At 42.3% G+C, this 21,216-nt stretch overlaps 1 long non-coding RNA gene across 1 annotated transcript in view; it reads right to left on the bottom strand.

The window, feature by feature from the left end:
• The window catches only part of LOC138647460 (uncharacterized), a 51,594-nt gene that overhangs the window by 10,783 nt on the left and 19,595 nt on the right, over positions 1–21,216 (bottom strand). Inside the window, exon 2 of the long non-coding RNA XR_011314977.1 lies at positions 6,818–6,947. This is a non-coding gene — a long non-coding RNA (uncharacterized lncRNA). The remainder of the gene's footprint in view (positions 1–6,817; positions 6,948–21,216) is intronic.

The raw sequence follows: 21,216 nt of genomic DNA, 5'->3' as shown, positions 1-21,216 counted from the left end.
TGTGTGCCAATATTTTTTTTAAATGTGGAGACTCCAAGTTTGGTTTACATCCGGTGGGTTGACTGTAGCAGAAGCAATCTCAGAGCACCATTATAGTATTGCTAGTCTGGGGAAATTGATGCCACTTTAGTGGTGTGTGGCAATAATTTTTTGAACTGTGGAGACTCCATGTTGGGTCTCCATCTGGTGGGTTGCCTGTAGTGGAAGAGGTCTCAGAGGACCGAACCTACACCTGTCACTAATCCACCTCTTACTGATCAATTTGCAAGCCAGAAATGCTGGGAGAGGCCCTGTCCCATCCATCCATGCTGCAGCATTATAAAATTTCTACTGTGGGTCAATTAATGCCACTTTTCCTGATGTCTGACCCTAACTTTTTGGAAATGTTTGGACTCCAAGTTGGGTGTCCTTTATGTGTGTTGCCTGAATTTGACAAGGCTCTCAGAGTAACAGGCCTATACCTGTCATTCATCCACCTGTTACAGATCAATGTTTAAGCTACAAATTCTGGTCCAAGCCCTGTCCCAGGTCCTGTCCCATGCATAGCACAAAAAGAGGACTTAGAAATCCTCCAACAATTATTCAAAAAACAGCAGAAAAATGCAGAGATGCTTACCTGCCAAGGCCTCCAAACAAATGCAATCAGGGTTCAGTGGACCCAATTAAAGATGGCGGCAACACAGGTGCAAAAATGCCGATGAAACAGCCTCTCTCAAATTACCAATCCATGACGGGGGTGGCTGTTTGGTATATTAGTGCACAAAAAAAAAATCTGTACGCGGCGCTGTTCACATACGTGTAAAGCAGACCATCTGGCTTACAGCCTATTAGTGACCCCCATACTCTTAGATCAGGTGGGCTGCCCAGTGCTAACCAAAATGCATCCTGTGTGAACAGATGCCACAGTTTACAGAGCCATCTGGGCCCGCTGCACCCTGAATTTGCAAAGGCTGTCGGAGCACCAGGCCTACACCTGTCTCTCATCCACCTGTTACTACTCAATGTTTAAGCTAGAAATGCTGGTTCAAGCCCTGTCCCAGGTCCTGTCCCATGCATCCATGCTGTGAAATTATGCTATTTGTACTCTGTGTCCATTGATGACACTTTTCATGGTGTCTGCCCCTAATTTAAGTTGGTATGGCAACTTTTGGGCCACCCTGATGGTGTTTGGTTTTGCCTCCCATTGAAATCAATGGGGTTGGATATATTCGGTGAACATCGGGAAGTTCACCGATCGTAACCGAATCTTAAAAGGTCCACTCATCTCTCATTGGGAGGTCCAATAGTGCCACTTCAAAGCCCCAGGCACATAGTAATAGAATTAGAATTATTGTTAATAATAAAAATATAATATATAATATAATTAAAACAGTATAATTTCTACTAGTAAGCCTGCATTCACACAGATGTGTGTCACGGTTAGTGTTGAGCATTCCGATACCGCAAGTATCGGGTATCGGCCGATACTTGCGGTATCGGAATTCCGATACCGAGATCCGATACTTTTGTGGTATCGGGTATCGGTATCGGATACATAGAGATGTGTAAAATAAAGAATTAAAATAAAAAATATTGATATATTTACCTCTCCGGCGGCCCCTGGACTCAGCGCGGGTAACCGGCAGGCTTCGTTGTTCAAAATCAGCGCTTTTAGGACCTGAGAATCACGTCCCGGCTTCTGATTGGTCGCGGGCCGCCCATGTGACCGCCACGCGACCAATCACAAGCCGCGACGTCACCGCAAGCTATTAACGCACTCATTTTTGAAAAATGAGCGCGTTAATGACTTTCAAAGACGTAGCGGCTTGTGATTGGTCGCGGCCACGCGACCAATCACAAGCCGCGACGTCACCGCAAGCTATTAACGCGCTCATTTTTAAAAATGAGCGCGTTAATGGCTTTCAAAGACGTAGCGGCTTGTGATTGGCCGCGTGGCCGCGACCAATCACAAGCCGCGACGTCACCGCAAGCTATTAACGCGCTCATTTTTAAAAATGAGCGCGTTAATGGCTTTCAAAGACGTAGCGGCTTGTGATTGGTCGCGGTCACAAGCCGCGACGTCACCGCAAGCTATTAACGCGCTCATTTTTAAAAATGAGCGCGTTAATGACTTTCAAAGACGTAGCGGCTTGTGATTGGTTGCGGCCACGCGACCAATCACAAGCCGCTACGTCTTTGAAAGTCATTAACGCGCTCATTTTTAAAAATGAGCGCGTTAATAGCTTGCGGTGACGTCGCGGCTTGTGATTGGTCGCGTGGCGGTCACATGGGCGGCCCGCGACCAATCAGAAGCCGGGACGTGATTCTCAGGTCCTAAAAGCGCTGATTTTGAACAAAGAAGCCTGCCGGTTACCCGCGCTGAGTTCAGGGGCCGCCGGAGAGGTAAATATATCAATATTTTTTATTTTAATTCTTTATTTTACACATCCCTATGGATCCCAGGGCCTGAAGGAGAGTTTCCTCTCCTTCAGACCCTGGGAACCATGAGAGTACCTTCCGATACTTGATGTCCCATTGACTTGTATTGGTATCGGATATCGGTATCGGCGATATCCGATATTTTTCGGGTATCGGCCGATACTATCCGATACCGATACTTTCAAGTATCGGACGGTATCGCTCAACACTAGTCACGGTCTTTGATTCTCTGACCAGTCGCATGTCTCCTAATCTGAACTCAACAGACTCATAGGCATATATGAACCTGTCAAGTTTGAGTCCTGATACCCCACCGGCCACACTGTGGATTCAATTGATGTGTAAGTATTGGCATAATAATAATAAGAGCAATAATAATAATTATTATTCTCATGTTTTAGAATGTTTTGCTCTCTAAGCCTCAGCTCCCCAGTACAATAATACCCCGCATGATAACATTAATCACTTATCAATGCTTCTCATGCATGTCTTGATTTGCATTAAATGTTTTCTTTTCAGAAATGAAATATAGATAGACTGACAACATATCAGTGGGCAGATCTACGAATCCGGGGTGAACAATTCCGACAGCAAGGCCAAATTCATCCACAATAGACAGTGATGCCTGTGACATGAAGTCTCCATCCTCTATTTGCTTATTCACATATCCCGTTCTTCATGTAAATAGTGAAGAGAATAAAATGTGATTTTCGCTTGTTGATAAATGTGACCCATGTACAGTTGAAATCAAAATTATTCAACTCCTATTGAATTAGGTCTAATACTGAAACTTTCTGTTGCTTGCAATAAAGCACTTTCACAAAAAGCAATTCAAATGGAAACTATCATCAGAAAATGACCTATTGTTTAAATTAGTATTTGCTTTTAAATGAATTTTATTTACATTTTTAACAATGTTTTCTTTTCATATTACAATCTTTATAAAAAAAAATAGAAATCCTGCAGTTTTCACAATGGCTACTGGGGTGTTTTTTTAGACTTCAACTACCTGATGTTTCAGGAAACAACATATGTACTTTAGCCAATTATATTTTATATAGGGCAGCATGGTGGCTCAGTGGTTAGCACAGCAGCCTTGCAGTGCTGGGGTCCTGGGTTCAAAAACCCCACCAAGGACAACATCTGCAAGGAGTTTGTATGTTCTCCCAATGTTTGCGCAGTTTTCCTCCGGGTACTCCGGTTTCCTCCCACACTCCAAAGACATACTAATATGGAATTTAGATTGTGAGCCCCATCGGGGACAGTGATGATAATGTGTGCAAAACTGTAAAGCGCTGCGGAATATGTTAGCGCTATATAAAAAATAAAAAAAAATAAAGATTATCTATTGAAGCATTTAAAGAACATGTGCAAAGTTCAATGTGAAACGAGGGAGATACAATATCGCCTATTGTGAATGGATTCTATGTTGTATAAAGATGTTAGCCATCATTGTGATCCAGCACAAAACAAATCTCATGCAACCAGTGGAAAAAAAAATCAAAAAGTAATAGTTGCTAAAAGTCAGAGAGACAAAACCAAATGAAGAATTTGCCCTGTCCTTGAATCCCTTTTAGGCATGGTCATGAAAGGGTTAATACAAAAGTGCAAAGGATTTCTTCTATGAAACAATGTTGTGACTAATAGCCCATCAGAACTTCCCGGAATGAAGAGACAGAAGAAAGATAAGGTCTAAAGACTTTGGCTGTGGGAACCTTTACATTGATATGCCTTGAGGAATCGTTGGGGAGATGTCTTTCGACTGTCAATCTCTCCATCACTTATATTGGCCCTTTAAATTGTAACGACGTAAAAGATCTTATTTTTTGCAGTGTTTTGACAGATAAACCAAAACTCGAAACCATGGAGAATTCTTGCAGGAAGGTAAGATATGGTCTACGACTCTCAGCCACCGAGAAAGCTTTCATGAGATCCCATCAAAAAGAGACAAGCCCCAGACTCGCTTTGCTATCAGATGACCATTAATTTTTAATAGTGTTAATGTTTGTTTGTTAGTGACAGATGACTGGCTTGAAGTGTCTCCTGAATAATTGAAAATCTGGAAAGATTTCTAGTTCCTACCGCAGATTTATGTAGAAAAACCACGAGGTGTAACCTCTGTGCTGCAACGGGAACTAGGCAAAGTGCAATGATGACCTCCAGGGATGGATGGAAATTCTGCACGTATGAAAAACATGGAGGCAGGCAAATTTTATGCTGCTTTTTAAGAAGTTAGGATTCGGGGACTTGGGGGGAGGAGGATTGGGAATTTCATCCATGCTGTGTGGCAAATTCAAAGCTGCCGGAGAGTGTCTCATTCTCTCTGAAGCCCTGTGGTATTTCATCACACTTAAACACCTGTGTCCATCAAAGCAAACATAGGAAGTCGGAGAAATGTTCCCTGGACTTTGTAATTTCACTGACTGACAGTTTAATATCTATTTATTTTCACATCTGACACTAGTAAAAGACAAGTTGGCTTCATGAATGTCAATACATTAGAATAAACAACTGTATTTTTAGCACAAAAAGGGACTTTGGTTTTAGGCTCAGAACATTCATTATACATTGGGAGACAGTAGAGAAAAAGAAAAATTACAGTTCAGAAGATAATTAGCTCAGATTATTGATAGGTTACTTTGAATATTCCCCGGGAAGTTTATTCATCGCCTGTTGTCTACATCGTTTATGTCAAAATAGTTAATTACATTATGTAAACAAGTCAGCGCCGATGCTACACGAAGGCCTGTAGAAAGCCACCAGATCTCAAGATACAAACACCATTATTACATGGATCTGTTAGATCTGATGAGGCCAGTGTCCTTTTTTTCATCTTTGTTCGAATTGTAATAAAATTATTTCGGAAAGTTTTCCTGCCTGATATTAACCTCTTTGATCACCCTGATAGTAATAGGACATTACTGTCATGGAGCCCGTGTATGGAGTGGGCTCAGAGGCTGAGCACATGCCTTACTGGGTAGGTGCTCGTTGTGTTACACAGCCGGCATCTGCCTCTGACAGCAGCAAATGCAGTGAGTTCCTATCATTTCTGGTTAACCATTTAGATCGCATTGTCAATCACTGAAAGCAACAACTGGAGCTAGCTCGATTCGCTTCCGGCTAACCATTTACCAAATTTTCCCAAAGAAAAACAGATTTACAGAACATAGAAAGTACTGCAAAGCCTCCAATTGCCATTAAAGAAAAACATTTATGACCCTCTGAGGACTTTATTTAAATCTTTTCAAGCTCTTTAGTGCAAACACAGTCTTAGTAATATCGAAGCGACCTCAATGTACTGTATATGACTATGGATAAACAGATGGTCCTCATTCTATGCTTTTGTGCTTTTACACACAAAACGTATTCATTGTATATGTTTTTTTTCTCTCTGTCTCTATTGTTAAGTTGCAAGCTATAATATCCTGTCACCATCCAGATTCACCACAAAATGGCTGCTGCATTCCCTGCCTCTGCTTTTATACAGGCTATGATAGTTCCTCCCTCCTAAATTTGCTATACCATGTCACGTGATAGCTGCAAGGCACTATGGTGAAGCCTGCCATGCTGTATCAGAGGTTATGTGATCCTACTCTGGCTAATGCACTCTTCAGCAATGTAAAATAGTGGTGGCCATGTTAACTTATTTGCAGGAATGAAATGGCCAGCTGTTCACATTCACTTGGTTTAACAGATTCCCCTAATCAAGAAAATGTTGGTCATGCGAGGCAGAAGTTGAGTTCTGGCTGGGCACATTGATCTCCCGTCGGTGGGCTCCAGGAAAATGGTGTGTGTTAGTGCATGGAAGAATTAGAGATTTACATGAAGCCCACCATCGGTAGATCAGCGTGCACAGTGTGGACTCAGCTCCTGCCTTACACAGCCGATATTTTTCTGAAACTCACCGCCGGACGATCAATGGATCCTGACTTTTTTTTTATCATAGCACCTCCCCAGAAAAAATTTCAATTAAAAAACATGTAAAGGATGTATGGATCCAAAATTTGCCCTCAGACAGTTTATTGAACTACAAATTTTAAAGATATCCATCTAAAAAAAAGCGCCATTATCTAATTTTTTTTTAGCCAAGTTCAACATATTTTTATCCGCTGAAATGCAAAAAACTAACTACATAGTAAGCAGTAGCTCCAAAGTTTAAAGTGGGTGTGAAAAAAAAATGATACAAAGTAAGAAATTTTTCAGAAATGGAAGTGTTAAAAGCTAATTTAATCAATTAACAAAATACAAATTGACTAAACAAAAGAAAAATCAAAATCGCATCAATATTTAGTGTGGCCACTCTTTGCCTTCAGAACAGCATCAATTATTCTAATTATTTATACACAGTTTTCAAAGGAATTCGGCAAGGAAGTAGGCCCAAATAACTTGTAGAACTAACCACAGATCTTCTGTATGTGAGGCTTGCGCAAATCCTTCTATCTCTTTATATAATCCCAGACAGACTCGATAATGTTGAGATCAGGGTCCTGCGGGGGTCATCATAACTTCCAGGGCTTTGGGACGTTGTCCTGCTGAAGAATAAAATTGCAATCAAACTCCTCCCTGATGGTCTTGGATGATGGTTAAGTATCTGCCTGTGTTTCTCAGTATTGAGGACATCATTAATCCTGACTACATTTCTAAATCTATTTTCTGAAACACAGCCCCAAACGTGCAAGCACCCTCCACAATGTTTCACTGTTGCCTGCAGACAGTCATTAATATACCGTACTCCAATCTTTTGGTGAATAAATTGCCTTTAATTCCAAGTTGCAATAAATTGTGAAAAAAAGTGATTCTGCCAATGTTTTGGGGTTTCCTGTTTATGGTGTTCGGTTGTGCAATAAAAATGATCTGGCACAATCATTCTTCATACCACACTACATTAATATACCAGTGAGAGCCACCTGCAGTTTCTAAATCGCACATACTTGGGGGTAAAATGTTTGGCCGCTAATGCAACGGAAACTCTGCCCACCCAGTCAGAAAAATGTTCTATCATTGACAAGGTGTCGAACACATCTAACCGCAGTGACTTTACCTTAAATATGTTTTCACCTGCAGGACAACACATATTTAATAAGGCTACATTTTGGATCCAAAAGATGCCATCTCTTTTCGGTGAGTGAAGCCAAATGAACCAGATCATCCAAAAGTGCTGAACTGCACATTACTATTAAAGGGAACCTGTCACCTCCCCTCCCTCCCCCCTCAGGGCCTATTAAAGTAAAAGAGCCACCTTCAGCAGCACTAAGGCTGCATTTTATGAAAGTGGCTCTTATGTTTATTATCCCTAGGAATGCTGAAATAATGAGCTTTATAAATTTCCCGCCATACCGCCATTGAGTCAGGGAGGTATGCTTTCTCCCCCTGACTCAACCGCCTCGCAGCCATCCATCCCGCTCTGACCTCCGGGTGCCTCCTCTTCTCTTTCTCGTGACATCACCGGCACCTGCACTCTGCAATCAGTTCTCGGGCATGCGCCGTGCGCGCTGCCAGGGAACTTACATCAGGTGATGTAAGGATATTGCGCCTGCCTGTAGTGGAGGCCACAGATCCCACCCCGCAGGGTGTCATGATGTATTCACACTGCAGGGTTGGGAATCTGGCGCCTGTGCAGTGGAGCAGGTCACCGTGCTCCTCGATAAAAGTGCCAAAGTCTCACGAGACTTCACAAATCTTGTGAGACATCAGCACTATCTTCAATGAAGCACAGTGACCTGCTTCACTGGCAGGCACCAGATTCCCAGCCCCGCAGTGTGAATACATCATAACACACTGCGGGGCGGGATCTGGGGCCTCTGCTACATGCAGGGCGATATCCTTACATCACCTGATATAAGTTCCCTGGCAGCGTGCACGGCGTATGCCCGAGAACTGATTGCAGAGCGCAGGCGCCGGTGATGTCACGAGAAAGAGAGGAGGTGGCTCCAGGAGGACAGAGTGAGATGATGGACGGCTGCGAGGCGGTTGAGTCAGGAGGAGAAAACATACCTCCCTGACTCATTAGAGGTATGGCGGGAAATTTATAAAGCGTATTATTTCAGCGTTCAAAGGGATAATAAACATAAGAACCTCCTTCACAGAATGCCGCCTTAGTGCTGTTTAAGGTGGCTATTTTATTTTAATAGGCCCTGGGGGGATGACAGGTTCCCTTTAACATTGACAACTTTGGGCTCTGACTGCAGTAGCAAATCCATTTCTCCGACTTTTAGCATGGACAGTTACACAGATGTAGCCATCCTTATCTCTACCTAAGTTCAGATTGCATTGTGTGAGCGCTTATATATTGTATTACAGAGGTCGCATTATAAAGGCTGCATGCGCACCATATGGCACACCAAACATATGTTGTGCAGATTGTTTATTTATAGTAAACCTGACAGCTGATACATGGTGCACTATCCACCGGCAGCACATATCAGGTACTGACTGCATGGTTCCAGCCATGTGTATTTGACTGTGAAACGTTTCAGCTTTTCAGAGGAAAAGATATCTTAAAAGTTGAGGAGGACAGAGTCATCTGGCCCCTTGGAGACTAGTTCGACAGGCCGGGCCCGGGCAACTTCTCCTTGCCTGCACCCCTAGAGTGACAGGTCTCTCCCTGCATGCATGTATAGGGAGAGACCTGTCACTTCAGGGCAGAGGGCGGGAACTTTTAAAGTATGTTTCCTCTGAAGTGCCACAGTGAAACATATGAGGCTGAAATGAGGCAGCCAATGTGTGGTGGATCAGGCAGCACGCATCTGCTGTCAGGTTCTATTTAAGGATTGCTACATCTTTAGGGCTCGCCTCAACATCATATCTGGCGTCACTTATTTTTAAAGTACTATAAATCAATACCGATGGGTACAACTTTGTACGGGTACAACTTTGTATGGGTACAACTATGTAAAGCAGTTAATACAAGAGAAGATAGTATTCTGCTACAGATGGATCTGGATAAGTTGGAAACTTGGGCTGAAAGGTGGCAGATGAGGTTTAACAATGATAAATGTAAGGTTATACACATGGGAAGAGGGAATCAATATCACCATTACACACTGAACGGGAAACCACTGGGTAAATCTGACAGGGAGAAGGACTTGGGGATCCTAGTTAATGATAAACTTACCTGGAGCAGCCAGTGCCAGGCAGCAGCTGCCAAGGCAAACAGGATCATGGGGTGCATTAAAAGAGGTCTGGATACACATGATGAGAGCATTATACTGCCTCTGTACAAATCCCTAGTTAGACCGCACATGGAGTACTGTGTCCAGTTTTGGGCACCGGTGCTCAGGAAGGATATAATGGAACTAGAGAGAGTACAAAGGAGGGCAACAAAATTAATAAAGGGGATGGGAGAACTACAATACCCAGATAGATTAGCGAAATTAGGATTATTTAGTCTAGAAAAAAGACGACTGAGGGGCGATCTAATAACCATGTATAAGTATATAAGGGGACAATACAAATATCTCGCTGAGGATCTGTTTATACCAAGGAAGGTGACGGGCACAAGGGGGCATTCTTTGCGTCTGGAGGAGAGAAGGTTTTTCCACCAACATAGAAGAGGATTCTTTACTGTTAGGGCAGTGAGAATCTGGAATTGCTTGCCTGAGGAGGTGGTGATGGCGAACTCAGTCGAGGGGTTCAAGAGAGGCCTGGATGTCTTCCTGGAGCAGAACAATATTGTATCATACAATTATTAGGTTCTGTAGAAGGACGTAGATCTGGGTATTTATTATGATGGAATATAGGCTGAACTGGATGGACAAATGTCTTTTTTCGGCCTTACTAACTATGTTACTATGTTACTATGTTACTATGTAACTTAAACCTTCGATGTTCCTACAGACCAGGCAGCAGATGAGGTCCACGCAAGAGCAGATCTATCTTTGCATTTGACAAGCAGGTAGTGAATGTAGTCAATGGTAGTGACTATTGACCATCTGGTATTAGTGTGTGAGTTCTCATTTGTGCTTTTCTGTAATATGCTACCATTACAAATGACATAATCTCCCTAAATTCTATTTGGGCAGATTTGATCGAATGCTGCTGACAAAATCGTTTCGGTTCAAATAAATTTGGTCCAAATGGAAGCTGCACCAGTTATCAAGAGGAATGGTTTTAAAAAAAAATCCTTAATTCTCATCGGTCATATTTTCCTCCTTCACTGCTCCACCTTCCTCTACACTGGTCTCCTGGCCAATCACAGGCCTCCTATTAATCTTTGTCACTGGAATTGTGGAAGAACAAAAGGAGTGAAGATCCAAAACACGTTTTAGTAATACCAACACGTTTCTGCCCCAGACCGCCACCATTTTCAAGGTTTAAAAGCCAACTTGTTTTTCTATAACTTGAGAAAGGCGCCGATCCAGTGCAGAAACGCGTTGGTATTCATGGAAACCATTTTAGAATCCCAAGGCTCTTCGTTCCTGCATCGGTGCCGATCTGGCAAGGAAACGCGTTGGTATTAATGGAAACCGTTTTAGAATCCCAAGGGTCTTCATTCCAACTCTTCAATTTTTTTTGCCATTATACATATAGAAGAGCCATTTCCTCCAGCCACAGGGCAGCAGCAGCGGCTTTCCATTCCTTTATAGGTGTTGTGCCTGCACACATCTTCAGGTGAACGCTACCATCACTTAAACCTATGCTTTCCTAGACGAGATTGCCTTAGGCTTCTTTCACACTAGCGTTGGAATCTCCCCGTCGCAATGCGTCGGGCAGAGATTCCGACTCTAGCATTTAACGCACTGCACAACTGAGGCAGCGGATGCATTTCTCCGGCGCATCCGCTGCCCCATTGTGAGGTGCGGGGAGGTGGGGGCGGAGTTCCGGCCGCGCATGCGCGGTCGGAAAAAGCGGTCCGTCAGGGGCAAAAAACGTTACATGTAGCGTTTTTTGCTCCAGACGGTCCGCCAAAGCACGACGCATCCGTCGCACGACGGATGCGACGTGTGGCAATCCGTCTCAATGCGTCGTCAATACATGTCTATGGGGAAAAAACGCATCCTGCAAGCACTTTTGCAGGATGCGTTTTTTCTGCAAAACGACGCATTGTGACGGATTGCAGTTAACGCTAGTGTGAAAGTAGCCTTATTTTGTGTGCACTTCTGTCCCTCCCCAAAACAGAAAATCAGTGCTGAGAACTGTTTACACTTTTTTAATTTCCTTGCACAAAAGAAATGAACAAAATCGTGGCCAGATACGAGTAAAGCTGAATTTTCGGGGAAATACATAGTTAAAAGATTTTGTTTGGAATCAATCTGCTCATATCTAGTTACCATCCATCTTTAGATTACTGCTTAAATAAACGGAGTTATTTTGCTCTTTGATTTCTACAGTTTTTTATGGTAGGGGGGCTCCAGGCTTTGCTATGGGGTCTTATAAATATGTTACTTATTTTAGTGATAATGTCTCATCAATATGTATATAAAGTAAAGTCAACATCATATAGACATAAAATGTATAAATAATATATGGAAAGTATACATACGATGTAATAAAACCGTGTATTTTAATGAACAGTACAGCTCTTTCAGCACATTATTACAGATATTACAAGACTGCTTGGATTCCTGGGTTTTGTATACCAGTTCATAGCCTGAAGGCTCGTGCTTTTATACAGCCACAGAACTCCTTGGTGGCTTTGCACAAATCTATATTTTTGTTTCGCATTCTTGAGATTTACCGTTAGATTTTTCTCGCCCTGCATCATTAAATACAAGCGCTGTCCACAAGAGGGAGATCATTACAAAGTGCTGCAAACCGGCCTAATAAACAGATATTCCAGAGTTTGCAGCTCACAACATAAATTAATTCTGATTTAATGTAGTGTAATTAATGTTTTATATAAATACACACAGTACTGTATTTCACATCCTTATTTTGCAATTATTTGCCTGGAAGACAAACAACATAAATAAAATACGGTATAAAATAAAAGCAGGAGCTGCAGAGGAAATATTAACATATATATGTGTGTGTATATGGCTCGTAGATTCCCTGTGAGTTATTTATGAATCCCAAATTAGATTACATAAATGCATCTTAAAATAATGATTTTTTTTTTTATACTTGATACACATATTTATTTATTTTAAAGGGAACCTGTCATGTCCATAAACACTGTTTATCTGCAGATATAGGGTTAATCGAAAGGTAAAAAGCACATAACTCATGTATGCATGATATATTGCAGCAGCGGCTACAGGGAGAAAAATTAACATATATTCTCCCTGCAGCCGCACACTTCAGGTAAGTTCACACTGGGTGTTTTTTCAGCGTTTTCTTTCTGAAACAAAAACTGACCTCTAGGCAGGAAAGAAGCTGCAGAAAAAAACAGGTTTTCCTTTGTTTTTCCTTTTTTTTTTTTTGTGCATTTTCTTGCGGCGGTTTTCACATGCTAGATTTGTCTCCTGTGTATGCAGCAAAACATGATACCTACGTTTTTGATGAGTTGTTGGTGCATGTTTTCACCACCCATTCAAATTGATGGGTAAAAAATGCTGAAAAAACGTTGAAAGAAATGACATACTCAATTGTGCAAAAAAACATGCAAAGCACAAAATACTGATTACAAAGAAAAACCAATGTGTCTGCATGAGATTTCTCAAATCTCAGATATAGCCGTTACTGTAAAATGCAGCTGAAAATGAGCATAAAAAAGCATTAAAAAATGCAGCAAAAACGCCTAGTGTGAACATAGCCTTCAAGTCATTGGGGGTGACGCAGGAAGCGGTTACAGTCACTGTTAGCGATGAGTGAATAGTTTCAAGTGGAATCGAATCTTACTCAAATTCTACAAAAATACACATTTGCCAAACGATGGATTTTTATTTGTAATTTGGTCAATATTCTTCTGAACCATAATAGGGCCACAAAAAAGGTTAAAAAATGTTAAAGGGAATCTGTCACCCAATTTTAGGCCTATAAGCTGCAGCCACCGCCATCAGGGGCTTATGTACAGCATTCTGAAATGCTGTAGATAAGCCCCCGATGTAAGCTGAAAGATAAGAAAAACAAGTGAGATTATACTCACCCAGGGGCGGTCCGGTCCGATGAGTGTCGCGGTCCAGGTCTAGCGCCTCCCATCTTCATACGATGATGTCCTCTTCTTTGCTTCCTGTTGTGGCTCCGGCGCAGGCGTACTTTGTCCTGTTGAGGGCAGAGCAAAGTACTGCAGTGCGCAGGCGCCGGGAAAGGTCAGAGAGGCCTGGAGCCTGCGCAATGCAGTACTTTGCTCTGCCCTTAAGAGGACAAAGTACGCCTGCGCAGGAGCCACAACAGGAAGCAAAGAAGAGGACGTCATCGTATGAAGATGGGAGGCGCTGAACACGGACCGCAACGCCCATCAGACCAGACCGCACCGGGACCGTCCCTGGGTGAGTATAATCTAGCTTGTTTTTCTCCTCTTTCAGGTTACATTGGGGGCTTATCTACAGCATTACAGAATGCTGTAGATAAGCCCCTGATGGAGGTGGCCTTAGTTTATAGGCCTAAAATGGGGTGACTGATTCCCTTTAAAAAAATCCTTATCTTCTCCTCTTTGGCCCCTGTGCTACTCACCGCCACCAATCCAGTCCTCGCCACATCTTTTGGTACTCCATCATTCACAATGGAATCTTTGTTCCTCTCGCACTGTGCCGGGCTTCTGGGCGTCACAGCGCCTGGGAGGCACGAGGGAGGTTACAACGCATGTCGTGATGTCATGGCGCCGTTGATTTCCTGTGCGCCTGTGCAGAAGCGATCCTGGCGCTATGATATCTTGACATCCAGCGCAGCACAAGAGGGACCAAGATTCCAATGCAAGCGGCGAGGTATCAGAAGATTTGTGGAGGACCAGACAGGTGGCGGTGAGTAGCAGAGGGGTCAAACAGGTGAGTAAAAGGTTTTTTTTACAAATTACATTTATTACGCTTTGGCATCTGTAGAGAACTTAATTTTAAATGAATAGTTTGTATGATATATTTTCACATTTTATTGCACAGCATTGTATATATGGATACTCAATAGCATTTTAATCATGGTCTGCAATATTTGTATCCGCACATGACTTGCTATTGTACTTTTTTGTTACTGAAGCCATAAACCTCACAGACGGAGTTACTATAGATGAATGTCAATGAAAACGAGTCTCCTAATCAAACAGAGTGTCATGTGCGAGCACAAGAGGACTGTGCATTTTTATTCCTTCTGATCCAGCAGAGCACAAAAGATTTCACCTTCTCACCTTTCAACAAGACTGCTTTAACTTTGATCTTTTCAATTTTATTTAACTTCACAGAACCAGTAGTTGCCAAAACTCGTGATCGTTTAGATGATGAAAAAAAAATGGAAGCTTATCACTTGGTTAAATTGCGCTGCAATTTTTGGATGTAATTCGCTTTACATTACATTAATTTATAGCTTTATTACAGTGGATTAAAAAGAAACCTGCAGATTTCAATTACCTTGCCATAGTATAAACCAGACAGTCTAAGTGCAAACAACTGATCTGTGTTAAGCTTGTAAAGGGAATTCTGCAAGTGAATTCAACCCTCCCTCCACCATTGCATATATGGGCATGCAGATTTTTGGAAGCTAAATTCATCAAGATCTTTATATTTTCTGTCTGTTGCTGCATTACTGAAAAAGTATCATTTTACTTCAAATACAAATGAGGTATCAAGTGTTCTGGGCAGGACAGAGCACTCCCCAAGACTCTGCCTCCCAAGGTTGTTTCCTCACTGAGCACTAAACTCTTTATGTTGATTGATAGCTCACTGTCTGTGCGATGTCAGGCACCAGGCAATTAAATCAGATGAGATATCAATCAAGCTAAAGAGACTGGTGCTAGGCAAGGAAACAATCTTGGGAAGTAAAGGATTGGATTGTGATCTGTCATGCCCAGAGCACTTAATACTTAATTTGCTTATGAATTAAAATGATAAATTCTCAGGAATGCAGCAACAGATAGAAAATATAAAGGTGTCGATGGATTTAGCTTTCAAACACCTGCATACCCATATCTGCAGTTTGGATGAACGGGTTAGTAACTATGCTATTCACATGCAATAACACTGTTGCCATTGTGTGGAGCAAAGAAGAATAAAGATAAGTAAAGTAATTTATCAACTTGCATCTTAAATGTGCACATCTTTAGCCATTAAAATAGCTCCTTCATGCACACTTTTTAAAAACGATGTAAAAATGCCATGCATTTAATTTATAACTTATTTTGTGTGTTCATGATGGCATTTTTTTCCTTTTTTCCAGCTATTTATAATTGCATTTTTGAATTTCTTAGGAAAGCCTCTGTTAAAAAAAAACTCCAGCAAAAAATCCAAGCCTATAGCATGCAGCATCTTGACAAAAGCATCACTGTTCCCAAAACCACAAAAAACACTGTTTATAAAGCCATTCTTAAAATGTATTATAGACTTTAAAGGGTAGCCATCATTAGAAAATTACCTATTGGTTACATTTTTGTATGTTAAAAGTATTTTATTTTTATAATTTTGACAATTTTTTTCATATCACAATCTTTGTTAAAAATAAATATTAACCCCTTCATGACCTTGGGATTTTCCGTTTTTCTGTGTTCTTTTTTTGCTCCCCTCCTTCCCAGAGCCATAACTTTTTTACTTTTCAGTCAATTTGGCCATGTGAGGGCTTATTTTTTGCGGGACAAAGTTGTACTTTTGAACGACATCATTGGTTTTACCATGTTGTGTAGTAGAAAATGGGAAAAAAAATTCCAAATGCAGTGAAATTGTAAAACAAGTGCAATCCCACACTTGTTTTTTGTTTGGCTTTTTTGCTAGGTTCACTAAATGCTAAAACTGACCTGCCATTATGATTCTCCAGGTCATTATGAGTTCACAGACACCTAACATGTCTTGGCTATTTTTTATCTAAGTGGTGAAAAAAAGTTCAAAACTTTGCTAAAAAAAAAAAAGCGCCATTTTCCGATACTCGTAGCATCTCCATTTTTCATGATCTGGGGTTGGGTGAGGGCTTATTTTCTGCGTGCCAAGCTGAAATTTTTAGTGATACCATTTTGGTGCAGATATGTTCTTTTGGTCTCCCGCTATTGCATTTTAATGCTATGACGTGGCGACCAAAGAAAGGCAATTTTAGCGTTTCTAATATTTTTCTCACTACACCATTTAGCGATCAGGTCAATCCCTTTTCTTTTATAAATCGGGTGATTCTGAACGCAGCGATTCCAAATATGTGTATGTTTGATTTTTTTAATTGTTTTATTTTGAATGGGGCGAAAGGGGGGTGATTTAAACTTTTAATTTTTTTTATTTATTTCATAATTCTTTAAACATTCTTTTTTTACTTTTGCCATGCTTCAATAGCCTCCATGGGAGGCTAGAAGCTGGCACAGCTTGATCGGCTCTGCTGCATAGCAGCGATCATCAGATCGCTCCTATGTAGCTGAATTGCAGGCTTGCAATGAGCGCCGACCACAGGGTGGCGCTCACAGCAAGCCGGCATCAGTAACCATAGAGGTCTCAAGGAGACCTCTGGTTACTATGCCGACGCATCGTTGACCCCCAATCATGTGATGGGGTCAGTGATGCGAGCATTTCCGGCTGCGCGGCCGGAAGCGGTAGTTAAATGCTACTGTCAGCGTTTGACAGCGGCATTTAACTAGTTAATAGCAGTGGGTGGATCGCGATTCCACTCTCTGCTATTGCGCGCACATGTCAGCTGTGCAAAACAGCTGACATGTGGCGGCTTTGATGTGGGCTCACCGCCGGGGCCCACCTCAAAGCAGGGGATCTGACCTCGGACGTTCTATCCTGTCCGAGGTCAGAAAGGGGTTAAAACTCTTGCAATTTTCATACTGACCACCAGGACTTCTTTAAACTGTAGCTTCCTGTTGTTTCAGGAAACAAAACAGGTGCATTGGACACAATAAAGAGACACTGAGTCTATCTTCTGTATTGCAACATCTAATGAGCATGGATAAAAGTCATTGTGAAGGAAGGAGGAGCCGGGTCAGATGTGACATCTCCAATTGTTATTGGTGGATCTTCTGTAATCAGCCATGTATGGCCACTGTCCCACTTGCAACTGCAATGCGAGAAACTTGCGCGATTCGCTTGCCTCAATGCCCGGCACTGCCGCCGGCACTCGGGATAGAAATACATGCAGCCACACACTCCTGTTCCACGTGCCAGCGGCAGTGCTGGGTATTGAGGCGAGTTTCTCGCATTGCAGTTGCAAGTGGGACATCGGCCTATTAGAGGTGTTACCTATAATTGCAATCCTGCATGGGCCCAGTATAACAAAGCTTTAATATCATTGAGCCACTCTGGGGAGATCTCAAGCACACAGTTCATGCTGGACAGCACAGGAATTTACAGGAACTGGAGGCTTTTTGCCAAGAACAGTGGGCAGCTTTACCATATGACAAAATAAAGAACCTCATCCACAACTACCACAAAAGACTTTAAGCTGTCATTGATGTTAGAGATGGCAATACACTGCATTAAGAAATGGGGTATGTGAACTTTTGATCAGGGACATTTGGATGCTTTGGGATGTCATTATGATTTATAAAGAGAAAACACAGTAGTTTGACAATAAAGGGCTTCACCCAACCACTAACCATGAGTGGAGGAAAAGTTTTATCATTCATATTCTCTGAAAAAAGGCCAAGAAAGCAAAAAAATTCTGCTGGGGTATGTAAACTTTTGAGCACAACTGTATATATTCTGTGACATAAAATTTAAACATAGCTATCCTTTGTATGAAAAACATTGCTAATTAATATTATCTCTTATTTGCATCCTCCAAAAATACTGGGAAGATTCTGATCAATTCTTCAATGTTTACTCCAGTCCAAATAGACAATTAAAGCTATGCAAGTGAATACAAATAATAGAAATAAGTTCAATAAGTAATCAAAAAATAGTATATATATATCTATATATATATAATTGTCTAAGGGGTACTTTCGTCTTTCTGTCGGCAACTTCCGTAACGGAAATCCCGCGTCGCTGATTCGTCTCGCCAGCTGCCTATCATGGCTGCCGCGACCAATCAGCGAAGGGCCCAGTCCGATTAGTCCCTACTCCCCTGCAGTCAGTGCCCAGCGCCCGCATGCTCTCCTCCAGTCACCGCAGTCAGTGCCTGTCGCCCGCATACTCCCCTCCAGTCACCGCTCACACAGGGTTAATGCCAGCGGTAACAGACCGCGTTATGCCATGGGTAACGCATTCCGTTACTACTATTAACCCTGTGTGTCCCCAACTTTTTACTATTGATGCTGCCTATGCAGCATCAATAGTAAAAAGATGTAATGTTAAAAATAATAGAAAAACAAAAAACCTGCAATACTCACCCTCCGTAGTGCGCCGAGCCTCGCGTGGCCTCCGTCATCTTCCGTTCCCAGAGATGCATTGCGAAATTACCCAGAAGACTTAGTGGTCTCGCAAGACTGCTAAGTCATCTGGGTAATTTCGCGATGCATCCTGGGAACGGAAGATGGCGGCAGCCGCGCGCTCATCGCCTGCGCCACAGCTTCACTGGATTGGATCCCGGCGGGTGAGTATATAACTATTTTTTATTTTAATAATTTTTTTTAACAGGGATATGGTGCCCACACTGCTATATACTATGTGGGCTGTGTAATATACCGCGTGGCTATATATACTACCTGGCCAGTGTTAGATGCTATGTGGGCTGTGTTATGTACTGCGTGGGCTGTGCTATATATTACGTGGTCAGTGTTATATACTGCGTGGGCTGTGTAATATACCGCGTGGCTGCTATATACTACCTGGCCAGTGTTATATACTGCGTGTGCTGTGCTATATATTACGTGGCCAGTGTTATATACTGCGTGGGCTGTGTTATATATTACATGGCCAGTGTTATATACTGCATGGGCTGTGTAATATACCGCGTGGCTGCTATATACTACCTGGCCAGTGTTATATACTGCATGTGCTGTGCTATATATTACGCGGCCAGTGTTATATACTACGTCGCCTGTGTTATATACTGTGTGGCTGCTATATACTGCATGGGCTGTGTTATATAGTATGTGGGCTGTGTTATATACTGCTTGGGCTGTGTTATATACTGCGTGGCCACTGTTATATATTGCGTGGCCTGTATTAGCGCATCGGGTATTCTACAATATGTATGTATGCTTGTATATAGCAGCCACATAGTATATAGCACAGGCCACATCGTATTTGTCTGCTATATACTACATGGCTCCTATAAACTACGTGGCCTGTGCTATATAGTACGTAGCTGCTATATACATACATACATACATACATACTCTAGAATATCCAATGCTTTAGAATCAGGCCACCATCTAGTATATATATATACATATATATATATATATATATATATATATATATATATATATATATTTCTGTTATGGTTGGTGGATTGCACTAAATAAAATATAGCATAAAATGAAATATAAAATAAAGTGCAATCGCGATCTGGGGTCCACCGAGCAGAGATGAACCTGCTGCTAGTGTGAACAATGACGGAACAAAACAGCAAGCGTTATCTTAAACACACTGTTTTAACGCCACACAGTGTGATTGGAACATTGAGTACCAAGCTCAGTTACTTCGCAGAGAGGTACTGCACAAAGAATGCTAAGTACTATATCCTGCTGCCTTCACAGGGAGGAAGTATAAGGCTCTGTGCACACGTTGCAGATTAGGCTTAGGAATTTCTGGTGCGGATTCTGCCTCTCCTGGCAGAAAACGCACCTGCGCATTTGTCGCGTTTTTTGTGTGGTTCCACAGCGTTTTTTGTGTGTTTCTGCTGCGGTTTTCTTGCAGATTTGCTGCGTTTTTTACCCCTGCGGTTTTCTATAATGGAATGGGTACAAAAACGCTGCAGATTCACAAAAAAGAAGTGACATGCTACTTCTTTTAAACCGCAGCGTTTCCGCAGCGGATTTTCCGCAAGGTGTGCACAGCATTTTTTTTCTCATTGATTTACATTGCACTGTAAATCAATTGCGGATCTGCAGTTTTTCTGCACCTCAAAAAACCGCTGCGGATCCGCAGTGAAACCGCAACGTGTGCACATACCCTCAGGCTTGAGCTTCCTCTGTAACTGAACTGTGCTAACCGCACACTTGGACGAAACAGATGCTAAGCCAAGTGGCTAGTTACCCCAGTCCTCACGCTACTGAACTTTTGCCTGACCAGCACCCTAAGCATGTAGCAGACTAGAGACTCAGACGTTGAGCCATGGGCACGAAACCGCATAAGAGCTGCCTGCCTGCCAACGTGTACAGTCTTTGAGCTTAGACAGACGTACACAAATGTGCAGACAGAGTGGTAGAGTAACCACCCACTCACACAAAAACATAAATGACGCCAGCTCGCCCGCATGCACCGCTGAGAGCCTTTTATACGCTAGGCTCCACCCCAAACACTCATGCCCAGTCGGTTGAGACATCGTCATCATTGAGCTGTCACATCACCAGAGCAGCTAACGTCCAACCACCAATAAGAGGATGCTACATCAGGGACATGCTCAGTAAGGTGATCTCTGGACTTAGACTCCAGAGCGCAAAGCTGCACCTGCATATCACTGACTACCATAGATTTGGCTGAAGAGCCAGCAATAACCAAGCATACGCCATGAGCCTGAGCAAGACGCTGGAACCGACGTCTGTGCTGAGCAGCAATCGCAGCGGCCGGACTTGAATGGGTGACCACAGAACCAGATAGTGCTTGGGATCTATCCCGCGCAGTGGAAGAATCCTGACTCTTAACATTTTGCTTGTTTGACGCAAAAGACAAATGAAATGCATATTTTGTGAGA

Source organism: Ranitomeya imitator, chromosome 8 (assembly GCF_032444005.1).
Source record: "Ranitomeya imitator isolate aRanImi1 chromosome 8, aRanImi1.pri, whole genome shotgun sequence".
Taxonomy (NCBI): domain Eukaryota; kingdom Metazoa; phylum Chordata; class Amphibia; order Anura; family Dendrobatidae; genus Ranitomeya; species Ranitomeya imitator.
Note: the sequence above shows the minus strand (reverse complement) of the source record. Positions and strands in the feature narration are given on the sequence as shown.